Raw genomic sequence first — 13299 nt, 5'->3', positions numbered from 1 at the left:
CAAAAGCTCAACACTGCATCCTAGCATCCTGGAGCACTTCTGTTGTGTTTTGTACGTGCTTCTGAGTTTTTACGTGTTTTGGAGTTTGTACGTGCTTCTGAGTTTTTACGTGTTTTGGAGTTTGTACATGCTTCAGGGTTTGTAAGTGTGTCTGAGTTTTTACACGTTTTGGAGTTTGTACATTACGGTGGCCCCTAGAGACAAAGCACGTACAAACTCCAAAACACTTGCAAACTCCAAAACACATGCAAACTCCAAAACACTTGCAAACTCCAAAACACTTGCAAACTCCAAAACACATGCAAATGCCAAAACACTTGCAAACTCCAAAACACATGCAAACTCCAAAACACATGCAAACTCCAAAACACTTGCAAACTCCAAAACACATGCAAACCCCAAAGCACATGCAAATTCCAAAACACAACGGAAGTGCTCCAGGACGCTAGGGGCAGTGTTGAGCTCGATTTGCAAAATAAACGGCAAGTTTGTCTGTATGGGACGGTCTAGTCTCTGTCGCGCTTCCCAGGTTGCCTAGCAACCATGATACTAACCGCTGGTAACGTGTCATACAATTTTGTTTGACAGAAATGAAGGAAAACACATTTTGTTCATTTGTTTGTTTGTTTCTACAAGAGCTTTGTGTGATTTGATAAGTATCTGAGGTTGAGACCACAGGACAGTAAAACATGATTTTTGGGCTTCATTTCTGTACTGAACAGTCATTTAAGATTAGTTAGTAAATAACAATTAGCTAATGTTGTTCATGAGACTAAAGTCATATCACTTTGGTAATGTAAATATAATATGGCCAATATTATAGTTATTATATTAATCATTATTAGCTATTACAGCAGTGAACATGAACTCTGTGTCAAATACTGAGCCACAGTAGATTCAAGTTGCAGTTATTTATAGGTCTTATCACCTTAAATCTTCACTCAAAGACAAGTATCTTTGACAGTGCATATATAGGTGTATCATATATAAGAGAGAAATGTTGTTCCTTCAGTATGTTGGCATTACTAAATTTGGCTCATTGCTTACATACGTGTGTAAAAAGAAATTATATGAGCTGTGATAACTGTTTCTGATAAAATGAAGAGTAGACTGATATATTGAATATTCCTTTATTGGGTGAGAAAATCAGACCATGTCATAACTGCTTTAAGTCATACAGAATAGATATCAGAGCCTTAAACAGGCTGACTTCTGCTAAATGGGTCAAACTGGGCAGAAAGTATACAAACACATAGCATCATTATAGAATATGATGTAACACTATAGATCAACTTACCTCAGAATATATAAAGCATATAAACAATTACAGCAATATGATGCAACAAACACAGCACTGCTACTAATCCAAAATACTCAAAGCTTCATAGAACTGAAACAAACATTTATTTTTAGGTCCATTCAGCTGCTGATACATACTTTAGGTTTCTGAATATTAAACTTGTTTCTTCCTTTCATAGTGTGTAACTTGAAGGCCCTGAGTACTTTCTCCCACACTGCAAACACTGGAATGATAAAATTATTTGAACATTACCTAATAAGACTGATTCAGGACAGACAATTAGTTATGTTAAACTTTCCTAGCAGTCCTTCACAAACAGGGAACAGTCTGTCTATTCTCTCCATCTGTCAGCTGCTGCTGGCTCTTCCTCCTCCTCTTCCTCACACACTGCTGAGTCCTGGTGGATCATCAGGGGTGCAAAGCCTCACAGATGATGTGCAGCAGTGAGTCCCTCAGTCTGTCCTCACTCTGGACACTTGCAGTTGTCACACATGGAAATCAAATGCGTGATAAGCTGCAGGATTCAAACACAAATGTAACTTATAAATACATGTTCATACTTTTATTACACAATCAGAGAGAAAGAAAAAGAGAGAGAGTGCAGGACAGACAGACAGGTGACAGCCTCAGGTGTATACACTGCTACAAAACAGCACAAAAGAAGGAGGACTGTGTTATTACGAAACAAGAAGAGTTCCCAGATGGTACAGTGGACACGTGTGTGACTCCTGTGATTAAAGCACCTTTCTTTCAGCTTAACGAGTGAACCGTCAGCTCGTTCAAACACACGTTAAAGTCCGTTTGGCTCTACACCACCGAACAGTGGCAGCAATATAACATAGCTAACATTAACAGTGCAGTGAATCCTGCTTGTGCCGTGATATTCAGGACTGCAAACCGAGCAGCATCACTGACTTTCAGCCTGTTGTGTTTGTGGATATATGACTGACTTTAATTATCCATAAAATCATCACATTCTCTGTAAGATTAAAGTCAACTATTGAACGGCGTATATTTTGGAGTAAAGGCTTTAAAACCAAGTTAGTACAAACATCGCTAATGTCACATAACTTTCCCGACATGTGGCCAACAGTAATGTTTTAATGTTCTTCATTATAAAAAACATTTGCGCATAAATAAGTGACATAATATTCAGTACTTACTTCTGAAAGTTTACTCTTGGCGGCTCCGCTTCAGCCGTTTTTTTCGGCAAAATTATCCACACCACAGGCGAGCTATGAAATCTGGGATATGTTGGGCCATGAAGGCTACAGCGACCCATTCTTAAAATTCAGGGAAATTAAGGACGCATTTGAGGGCCGCATTTCGAGCAGCCTTTGAATTGGGACAGCCTTCGTCGTGTCGCTGTGACGTAATCGGCCTTAAAATGCGGACTTTAAGGCTGCAGACCCCAAATCCGGTCATTGGTACATCCTGGCTTGTGTAGTTACTAGGTAACAAAAGCTCAACACTGCCCCTAGCGTCCTGGAGCACTTCCGTTGTGTTTTGGAGTTTGCATGTGTTTTGGAGTTTGCAAGTGTTTTGGAGTTTGCATGTGTTTTGGAGTTTGCAAGTGTTTTGGAGTTTGCAAGTGTTTTGGAGTTTGTACGTGCTTTGTCTCTAGGGGCCACCGTAGTACATGCTTAGGAGTTTGTACGTGTGTTGGGGTTTGTACGTGCTTTGTCTCTAAGGGCCACTGTAAATATACTTTTATTTATTCACTCCACATAAAATGTAATAAATAAATCATATAATACAAAAAACAACTATTAACATTTTAAACTTTTAACTATTTAAATTTTCAGCTTTTTCCTTTTAAACAAATTTAACGTGAAACAACACAAAACACTGCAAACCACAACACAATTAAATATAAATTAAAATATTAAAACAAAAAGAAGATGCACATTCTCTGTCATATGGGCCTGCATGTTTTCTGAATCCTTTATCATCTGCAACTGAAAATAGTGGATGATTACTATACCTTTCTAATGTGACGTTGTTGTCCCTCGCTCTCTTTCTCTCTGGCTCTGTTCCTGTGCTACTGCGAGTGTAACTAACGCCCCTCCCCCCTCTGCCCAGCGCAAAGTACAGGCCGCGCGTGCGGAGTTTAGCGGAAAAAAGGGCGGGTGAGAGAAAGGGAAAAAAAAAAATCATGCTGAGGGAATGTTTTTCAGCATCAGGAACTGGGAGACTATTCAAGCTCAAACAAAAGCACACAGCCAAGATACCAATGGAGTGGTTTTGGGACCCCTCTGTGAATGTTCTGGCCGAGCCAGAGCCCAAACTTGAACTTGAATATCTCTGGAAAGATCTGAAAATGGCTGTGCACTGATGCACCCTGTCCAATTCATGGAGCTTGAAAAGTTTTGCAAAGAACGCAAATTTAGCAAGAACAATCACTCATCCTGGGAAAGCACAGGAAAAACCAGATACACTGATAGACAGAAATCCATATTCTATGTTTCTCACAGCCATTGATGAAAGTGAAGTTTTTGAAATTGTCAAAAAATGTAAAAATCAGAAATCTTTGGATTGTAATGATATTGATATGATAGTGGTTAAAAGAGTCATTGAGGCTATTATAAAACCATTTACATACATCTGTAATTTATCATTTCAAACTGGTCGATTTCCAGACAGAATGAAAATAGCAAAAGTTATACCTCTATACAAATCTGGAAACAAACACCATTTCACAAACTACAGGCCCGTCTCTTTACTACCTCAATTCTCAAAAGTTCTTGAAAAACTGTTTAAAAACCGACTGGAAAAATTTACAGATAAACATAAACTACTCACTGAGAGTCAGTACGGATTCAGATCAAGCAGATCAACATCATTGGCACTATTAGATTCAATAGAATACATCACAAATTCCATAGACAAAAAGCAATATGTGGCTGGGTTATTCATAGACTTGACAAAGGCATTTGACACTATAGATCATGATATATTAATAAGAAAACTGGAACGTTATGGTGTCAGAGGGGTAGTTTTAGATTGGGTCCAGAGTTATTTAAGTGACAGAAAGCAGTTTGTGAAAATAAATGGTGGTTGTTCCTTATGTATGGACATTGCTTGTGGTGTACCCCAAGGGTCAGTTTTGGGTCCAAAATTCTTCAACTTGTACACTCTAAGAAATGACACATTGATGGTGGTAGCATTATGTAAATGTTACATAATGTTTTATGTTAAAACTAATGCCACCAATTGATTTTTAACTTTAAACACAAGTATGTTGTTTTGAATTTAATTAACAACATAAGATTTCAATACAACAAAATGCAATAAATTAAATCCAACGTAAAAAGTTCATTTAAAATGAAGAGCACTTTAATTTAAAGAGGATTGTCCTAATAGGCTCTACTTCTGAGTTTGCACATGTGCAGTGTGGAAGTTTGATCATCCGCCATTTTCAACTGAGACTTGCATATGCTTAGTATCCTGGATAGAATCCATCGCCATCTGATGATTATTTGGTAAGTACAACAATTTAAGGATTACAAATTTGATTAATGTATACTAGCTGATAAACATCTGACACTTTCGGGAATACTTTTGCATTTATTTTTTTTTAAACAAATGATGCCTGGTAAATCTTTTAACACTAGCTTGTATACCTCTCTCACGTGTTAGAAGTATGAAGACATTTAACAAATAGTGTTGAACCTGCTTCGGTGTAATTTTCCAAAATCTTTTACGATTCCTGTTAAGGTGAGACTTGCCTACTAAGACCGACAGTTTTAAAATTACTCCCAACATCTACCGCACCTGCTCCCTGACATCAGTAATGACCACCGGGAGCGCCAGCGATCCTGTAGTTTGAAGAATGAAATGAATGTATAGTGTATTTTAGAAATGTGCCTCAATTAAGTTGCTACATTGTTTGAAAGAATTCGACTCCATGTTGATTTCTGGTTTAGTGTCAAATGCAGGGATTTAAGCGATTAACAGTTTGATTTGTAAAGTATAAGACATGCGTTCTTCTGTTGTCATTGAAGTGCAGAATAATGTGTAATACTGTTATATATAATGCATTTAACTCCTTGTATCAGTTTCCATTGGCTATCATCGCTACCGAAGACAGGAAATCATCAAAGACATGCCATTCTTTGCAGAGATCAAAAACAGATGGCCTGCCCTGTTTTCAGAGACTGAGGTAATTCTTACTAACTTTGTTATTGCAACTCATTTTCATAAGAACTTGTATTTGAAGAAGAACAAAGTATTGTAAATTGTTAATTTTAAAAGATACAAAATGTTTGACTGAAAGTTGTATCATTCTTGCATGTGGCCTCTAATAACATTAATAGAGAATACTCTCTAGTTGTAATTTTTAATATATTTCAGGTTGTTGCAGAGTTCGCCCGCATCACCATGGTCCCTTTGTTGTCGACTTTCATGGCCAAGCTGGACCACTATGCTGACCACCTTCTTAGAGTGTTCAAAAAGAAGGGGGGAACAGCTAAACTTAATCATGGCAGCCATGGATGGGGTATGCATTTTAGTTGACCTTGATTGAGCTCTGAAATTATTTGAATGCTTCTTCAACTTCTGTGTCTGTCATTAATCAGAATTTATTTTCAACTGAATATGTGTATATTTGAATATTTTGTAGATACATGTGAATCAGTGACATGCAGTCAAGTGAGGCACCTTAATGAGAAGTAAAATACTAACAAAAGAGAAATTCAATTTGTACACTAGATTTTAAATTTGCTTTCTGTGTGATTTCAATATTTTTATGGTCAAAATTGCTGTCATTACGGATTTTCTGTTCAAATACAAGGTAAAACGCTAAGCGGAGGCAATGATGATGCTGTGTCTCACCGCGGACACACACATGCGCAATCCCACTGCTGTTTCTCTAAATTGCCAACGTACATGTTTGATTACACATGTAATACAGATGATGACTTGATGCAGACTACCTCATTTATTTGACGAATGTGTGTTACATGTTTAATGTTATTGGCCATAAATGTGCAAAAATGCATGGAGTGAGGCTGATGGAGGGCAGTGCTGAACCCTAAAGGCAACATGTATAAGAGGTACACGTATATGGATTCACAGTGTAATCACATTACACTGAGAGCGCCATTGACACAGTGGATAAAGCAGCGCTCTTAGGGAACATCAGTAAATTTCACAAAGGACAAATTGACACCAAATCAGTCCTAAGCAATGAGACGCACCAATTTTATTTCAATGCATCTCCTATTTATAAATTAATAAATTTATGTAAAATGAATGATTTTTGATTTATGAATGATGACTATAATTGCTTTCAGGTCATTTGACCAATTTATTTACTACACACAAAAAATGAGACACACCAAACCTAAATAAATTTTAATGCATCTTCTGTAGGGCTGGGCACTTATTGCATCGCTTATCAATATTGTGATAACACATGTCCTATGTGATTAAAATGATAGACTGCTTTCAAACCTCTAAAAAAAAATATGATAATTTAGTTGAGACTATTACTTCCATTTATGTCAAACTTATCATCAATTCAACAAGATAAATAACTGCTGGTTTGTCTAAATAGCACATTTGCCAAATTTAATTTGCAGTATTTGTATTTGTGAGGCTGCATTGATAGATTTATAGGCAAAAATACTATTATGATCTTTTATTGTAACTCTTATTGTTAAGAAGCTTGGAAAGAAAAGCGTCTGGACTTCTTTAAGTTGCTTGAAGACGTTTCATCTCTCATCCGAAGAAGCTTCACTTTTCTTTCCAAGTGCCTTAGACTACGATGACCTGGATGACTGAGAACCTTCACAGACTTATTGTTATCGTAAAAAATACCACAAAATGTCATGATAGGATTTTAAGTCCATATTGCCCAGTTCTAATCTTCTATTTAATTTTAATATTTTTAGGGGCACAATTATTAAATATATTGTTGAACAATCTAGAATTGATTAAAGCAAAAATGAAAGCTTTCACGTAATGTCAAAATTGAAAAGCTTCAATTTTTGGGTTCATATTTTACATATATTTACATACATATATTTGTTTATCTGACTCAGAGCAGTCAGTGCCTTACCAATCATGAACCTCACTGCACGTCACTGATGTGAGTTATGAAACATTGCTTAATCACTTATCTGGATTATGTGTTAATATTTTTGACTTTGTTTTGTAAAGAGGTTGAAAGGAACCAAAATAGGAAACTTCTCTCATATTGAGTTCTTATCTCCACCAGACTCCCAGCGTTGATGTTCGACGGGAATGCATTCTGAAAGCTGTCTGTGTGTACTTAAATGAAAAGCCAGATGACCTGTTCAAGGAATTCTTGGTAAGTTAAAAAAGGAAAACGATCAGTTATTTTCCTTTTTTTAATTTGGGATTGGAAATGGAAGGTGGACTTACTTGTCCATATGTATATGTATGCAATTAACTTATCCTTTTATTTTATTTTTATTTAAAGGATGTGGATCTTGGAGCAAGCAGAGAAACAGAGCAGCTGACTTTGGGAGTCTATATTGTCAGACATGAAGGAGCAAACTCTGCAGATACACCTGAGGACATTGGTGTCATCATAGCAGGATGCACTGTGCTGCAGGCTCTTAGTGATGTGGCAAAGGGCTGTGCCCTCCTGCTTGGACTAATCTACAGTCTAAATCTGAGCTACCCAAAGCACCTGAAATACACATTTGAATTTCTTCAGAAGGTGCTGATGGAGTTGGATGGGAACAACCTATCCATGAAGGTGCAGGTTCTGAAAAACAAACTGCTTGAGTGAAACAGCCTGCACTGAACTATAGAGGACACTGAACTTTAAGGTTCTCGAACCCTTCTCCTTGCACTTCATAAACTGTTCAGTTTGAATTGCCACAAGAACTTCTACAAGGCCTTTCACTTTTCTGCGTTCTTTGTTCTTGAACCTTTACCAACATCCAACTACACTGAAAAAGACTGCTCCTAACTTTGGACTTCAGTTTAAGTTTTGAAGCAAAGGTTATTTTTCTAAATATGGACAAAAATGACACTAAAGTAATTTCTACCTGCTCTTTGCAGGGCTGTATTGTGGGCTTTTCATTGTAGCCCAATCAAGTTTACATTAAGTCATGTTAATGTTAAAAATGTTGGAATCACAACATTTTCCAGTTTTAATCATTTCAGTTTAACATGACATTCTGTATCTTTTCTTCCTGCACTTAAAATGCACTTGAATATATGTAAAGATTGTTTAGGAAAAACAATCTAGAAGCATTTGAATTGCTCAAAGTGTGCTTCAACAAGTTTTACACAAAGTGTTATTAAAGTTAGGTTAACTGAATAAACTTGTGTTCGATTTTTTTAATTTACAAACTTAAATAGAGTAAGTTGCAATTCTGTTAAAGTGATTTAATCCTATAGTTTCAGTAGAGTGTGTTTTGGGTGAGTAGATTCATCAGATTTACTTAAAATTTGTTGTTCAAATTAAATATATCATACATTTTATATTTCACTAACCCAGTTGTGTGGAACCGGTTGACATAACTGGGTGGAGTAAATACAACATGTTATTTCTTAAAGTAAGTAGAGCTTGTTTTGGTTGAGTAGGTTTTATTTAGTCTTCTCAATTTAAATCAACAAGGTTAGTTAGATCAACATTATGATATTCAGCTAATACAACATGATTCTTTTGATTTGCATTTAATTATCCAAATGCTATCGGATGTACTTAAAATTTCTTGTTCAAATTAAATGTATCATACATTTTATATTTCACTAACCCAGTTGTGTGGAACCGGTTGACATAACTGGGTGGAGTAAATACAACATTTTATTTCTTAGAGTGTACATTAACGACATCTGTAAAGTGTCCAAAGTATTACAAATGGTTCTCTTTGCTGACGATACAAACATTTTTTGCTCTGGTGATGATCTGCAGAATTTATTGGAGGATATGACTAATGAAATAAGTAAAGTGAAGTTCTGGCTTGATAAAAATAAATTATCATTAAATTTGAATAAATCTAAACTTATGTTATTTGGAAATAGTAGTTTAAATACAAATGCAAAGATTCAAATAAATGGTGTTGATATTGAAAGAGTCAGTGAAAATAAATTTCTGGGGGTAATAATAGATGAAAAACTTAACTGGAGAGCTCACTTAAGATATATTCATTCCAAAGTATCACGTAGCATTGCAATACTAAACAAGGCAAAACAGGTATTCGACAGAACATCACTTCATATTCTATACTGTTCACTGGTTTCACCATACTTAAGCTATTGTGCAGAGGTCTGGGGCAATAACTATAAAACCACATTACATTCACTTTTTACTCTTCAAAAAAAAGCAATTCGAATCATCCACAATGCAGGTTATAGGGAACATACAAACTCACTATTTTTGCAGTCTGAAATATTGAAAATTGATGATCTAGTGAAATTCCAAACAGCACAAATTCTATTCAAAGCAAAAAATAAAGAACTGCCAGGTAATACTGCCAGTATGTTTTTTTTTTGAAAGAAGGAAGTTATAATTTAAGGGGTTTTTGTAACTTCAAAACAATGAAGGTACGTACCACAAGAAAAGGCTTTTGTGTTTCTGTTCATGGAGTGAAACTATGGAACAGTCTGAATATGGAATTAAAGCAATGTCCAAACATAAAACTGTTCAAAAAGAGTTATAAAAATATGATCTTCTCGAACTATAAAGAAAAGGAAAATATTGAAATTAAGTGAATGTCTCTATTTAAAAAAAAACAAAAAAAGAACAAAACAACTCATGATGTGATATTATAGTATATAGTATATCAGAAATCTGTTCACTGTTTTTATTACAAATTATATCAGTAAGAAAGCTGACTAAATATTGACTGATAATTTATGGCAAAGGGGTGGGATTAAATAAGTGTTTACTTCTTCCCACTCCCTTTCAACATGTAAATTAATAATTTTTTTTGCATGTAATTTGTACAGTATTTTTTTCTTTCTTATTTTCTTTTCTAAATGTACTTGTATATTGTTCACATGTTGAAATAAATTACCAATCAATCAATCAATCAATCAATCAACGCAAATAGGTGTGCCAAGCTTCTAGCATCATACTGCAAAAGACTTGAAGCTACAAGGTGCTGTAAAAGTGAATCAAAGTATTGAGAAAAAGCTGTGAAGAATTATATATATGTGGGTATGTGTGGCTGTCAGGGTCCTGGGTCTGAGTGACCCAGGGTCCCTGAGCAGTTTTGGACTTGTCTTGTATTGTATGTATATTTGGTGTTGCTGTCCCTCTTCTCCCTGTTTGCGGATGTGTGTATGTGTTTCTGCAGGCGCCTTCAGGCCTGGTGGGTGTGGCTCTGCTGGCGGACTGGCAAACACCCGAAGCTCCTGCCACACACCTGCTGTTGATCAGGGCTCGTCGGGGAGCTATTTAGGAGAGTGTTGGAGCTCCCACTGGCGCGGGATCATTACATTAGACTCCCAAGTCAGTGTGTGTGTTTAGGAAGTGCAGATCGTGTGTGTGCCCGTGGGGGTCAGTGTTTAACGGCTGCCTCTATTGTTTTCCTACAGGAGGAACGTGGAGAGGAAGGGCAGCACGCACAGGGTGTGCAGAAACACAACAGTGGGGAGCACGGACATCTGAGTGGGAGACACACACGGGAGTCTTGGGGAGCAACGGGGATGAATGGTGCATTTATTGTTAACTTCAATGTAAATAAACGCACTGTCTTTATTCAGAGCTCTGCGCCTGGGTCCTCCTTTCCCTTACATCCCCACGGTTTGATCTGCCAAACCGTGACAGTGGCATTGTGTAGAGAATTTTGAGATGGAAAAAAAGTAATTAAATCCCTTTTGGAATAGAGCTGTAACATAACAAAGCATGGAACAAGTGAAGCACTGTGCATAGTGTTTTTATAACACTGAATGGCTTGATCAGTGTTCTGATCTGCTGATACATTTGAAACTACTTCTGTAATTCCTCATTTATTCGGTGGAGCTCGTTTCAGCTATGGTAAAATAACCAAAGAATGTTTTTTCTAAAGCAATACTTGCAATGAGTATTACAGTGTGCCATTATACAGGAGTGCTGATGGTTGAAAAGACGTTTGTAGGTCTCTTAACCTATATGTAGATATGGCATTAGACATCAAATATAATTCATGACTGTCGAAATAGTGCCATGGCCTCTGGATGGCATGTCATATGGCATAGATTCATAGAGATCTTGTTTGTCAGTCTTATGCTGCCATCTAGTAGGTCAGAGTAAAAAATTCTCTGTGGGCTTCAGTTGTAGGGGATCACACAATGAGACAAGCTACTTAACACTTTTCTGTATGTTCGAGCCATTAGATCAAACATGTAGATCCATTAGATCAGAGGTTCCCAAAGTGTGGGGCCCACCCCATTGCAGGGGGGCGCGGTATGAAAAGAAAAGAAAAAAAGAACGTTTGGACACTGCTAGCATAATGGACAGGTTTTTGACGGGGCTCCCACACAAACGCAAAGGAGGAGATGAAGCATCGCCAAATATGTCTTCAAACCAACTCCCTTCCAAGCCAAAGACTAGAAAATATGGTGAAGCATATCTTCCCTTTGGCTTCACCTGCACAAGTGCCAAGGTAGGTTTCCCCAACAGAATTTGTTTCCCCTGCGTCGGGAGCACATACTGGGCTCTCCAAATCATGGACAAACAGTATCCCACATTCTTGATTTTTAGTTCACGAACACTTTTTTCTTGTAAAACAAAGGGGGCCTAGCAAAAGAAGTTTGGGAACCACTGTTCTAACTGAACAAGAAGCCACAGTCCCAGTTTAATTAAATGTTATCACAGCTATACAGCTATAGATTGTGTGGAGTATCTAGTAGCTTTGACCAGTGGTGTGCAGGCATGTGTTCAATTACTGAGCCTCCCTGATGTGTATTTGCATGCTATGTTATTGCTTGTTTCTAACCACATGATCAGATATTAGACTATTAATATACCATTAAGTCATATATCTCACAACCTTATCTCAGCCTTGTTTGTCACACACTACACGCTTCTAACATCTCTCTGCTCAGATCTCTCAGACTGTGCTGTGATAGAATAGCACACAAATGACTAATAACATGCCTAATAATTAATTTCATAGCCACATATTATTGTACATTTGTTGAACACATGTTTGTACAAATGTTTCACATTAAAATCCTCATTAAGAAATAAAATACTTCAAATAGAAGGAAAAAGAAAAGACCTGGAGAAGTTCATATAAATAAGGGTAAGTCACTATAAGAGGAATGGTGAACACAAACTTTTATAGCATTAGCTTATTTTAGAAATAAATCAATAAAAATGGATGTTAAACTTTTTTTATTCATTGATTGATTTAAATTAATACATTGTCACCTAAGTAGTTTGTTGCGTTTTGCTTTTTCAAACAGAAAGTATAAATTGTATTTCCTTTCTCTAATAAAAATAGGCTAGGTGTCTCTTGGGTGTTTGAGGGGCCACCACCCATCATTATTTCCTATTATCAATTAAAGACATAAAATTAAATGTATAAAGTAAAAACAAAAACAAACAAACAAACAAAAAAACCCTGCCTCATACATTTGACTTAATTATTCAGGTTAAAGAAAAATAATTGTATTTCATGGTGGATTTTCCCCAGTATTTATTTATCTGTTTTTTTTAATATCTTTTATTTTTTATGTTTTTAATTATTTATCAATTTTGGTTTTCTTTTTATGGCACGAATGAGCTTCCATATATTTCTACCAACTACTGGCACCTGATTTAATAATAATAAAAAAATATATAATTTCACTCTCTGCATGCAGGCTTCACTCTTCCACCAGTTGGGTGATTGAAAAATATTATAAGCTTTATTTAGCTTTGAAAATATAGATAAATATATATGTTTACATACATCGTATATTTATTCATTCATTCCGAGAAACGTCTGTAAATGCTAATTCTAGCGGTAAAGTATGCCGAGCAAGAGAGTTGGAGCTTTTTTTTTTTCAGATGTAATTTGATTTCGAGTGGTAAAAGTTGCGGTTAT

At 36.3% G+C, this 13299-nt stretch overlaps 1 long non-coding RNA gene across 1 annotated transcript; it reads left to right on the top strand.

Annotated features, from left to right (window-relative positions):
* The first annotated feature begins 4526 nt into the window (after positions 1 to 4526).
* Positions 4527 to 6774, top strand: LOC146514606 (uncharacterized). The gene is made up of 3 exons (XR_014875500.1): positions 4527 to 4782; positions 5359 to 5462; positions 5654 to 6774. It is a non-coding gene; the product is annotated as an uncharacterized LOC146514606 (long non-coding RNA).
* The last annotated feature ends 6525 nt before the right edge of the window (positions 6775 to 13299 follow it).

This window comes from Neolamprologus multifasciatus, chromosome 7, assembly GCF_963576455.1.
Source record: "Neolamprologus multifasciatus chromosome 7, fNeoMul1.2, whole genome shotgun sequence".
Lineage (NCBI taxonomy): Eukaryota > Metazoa > Chordata > Actinopteri > Cichliformes > Cichlidae > Neolamprologus > Neolamprologus multifasciatus.
Note: the sequence above shows the minus strand (reverse complement) of the source record. Positions and strands in the feature narration are given on the sequence as shown.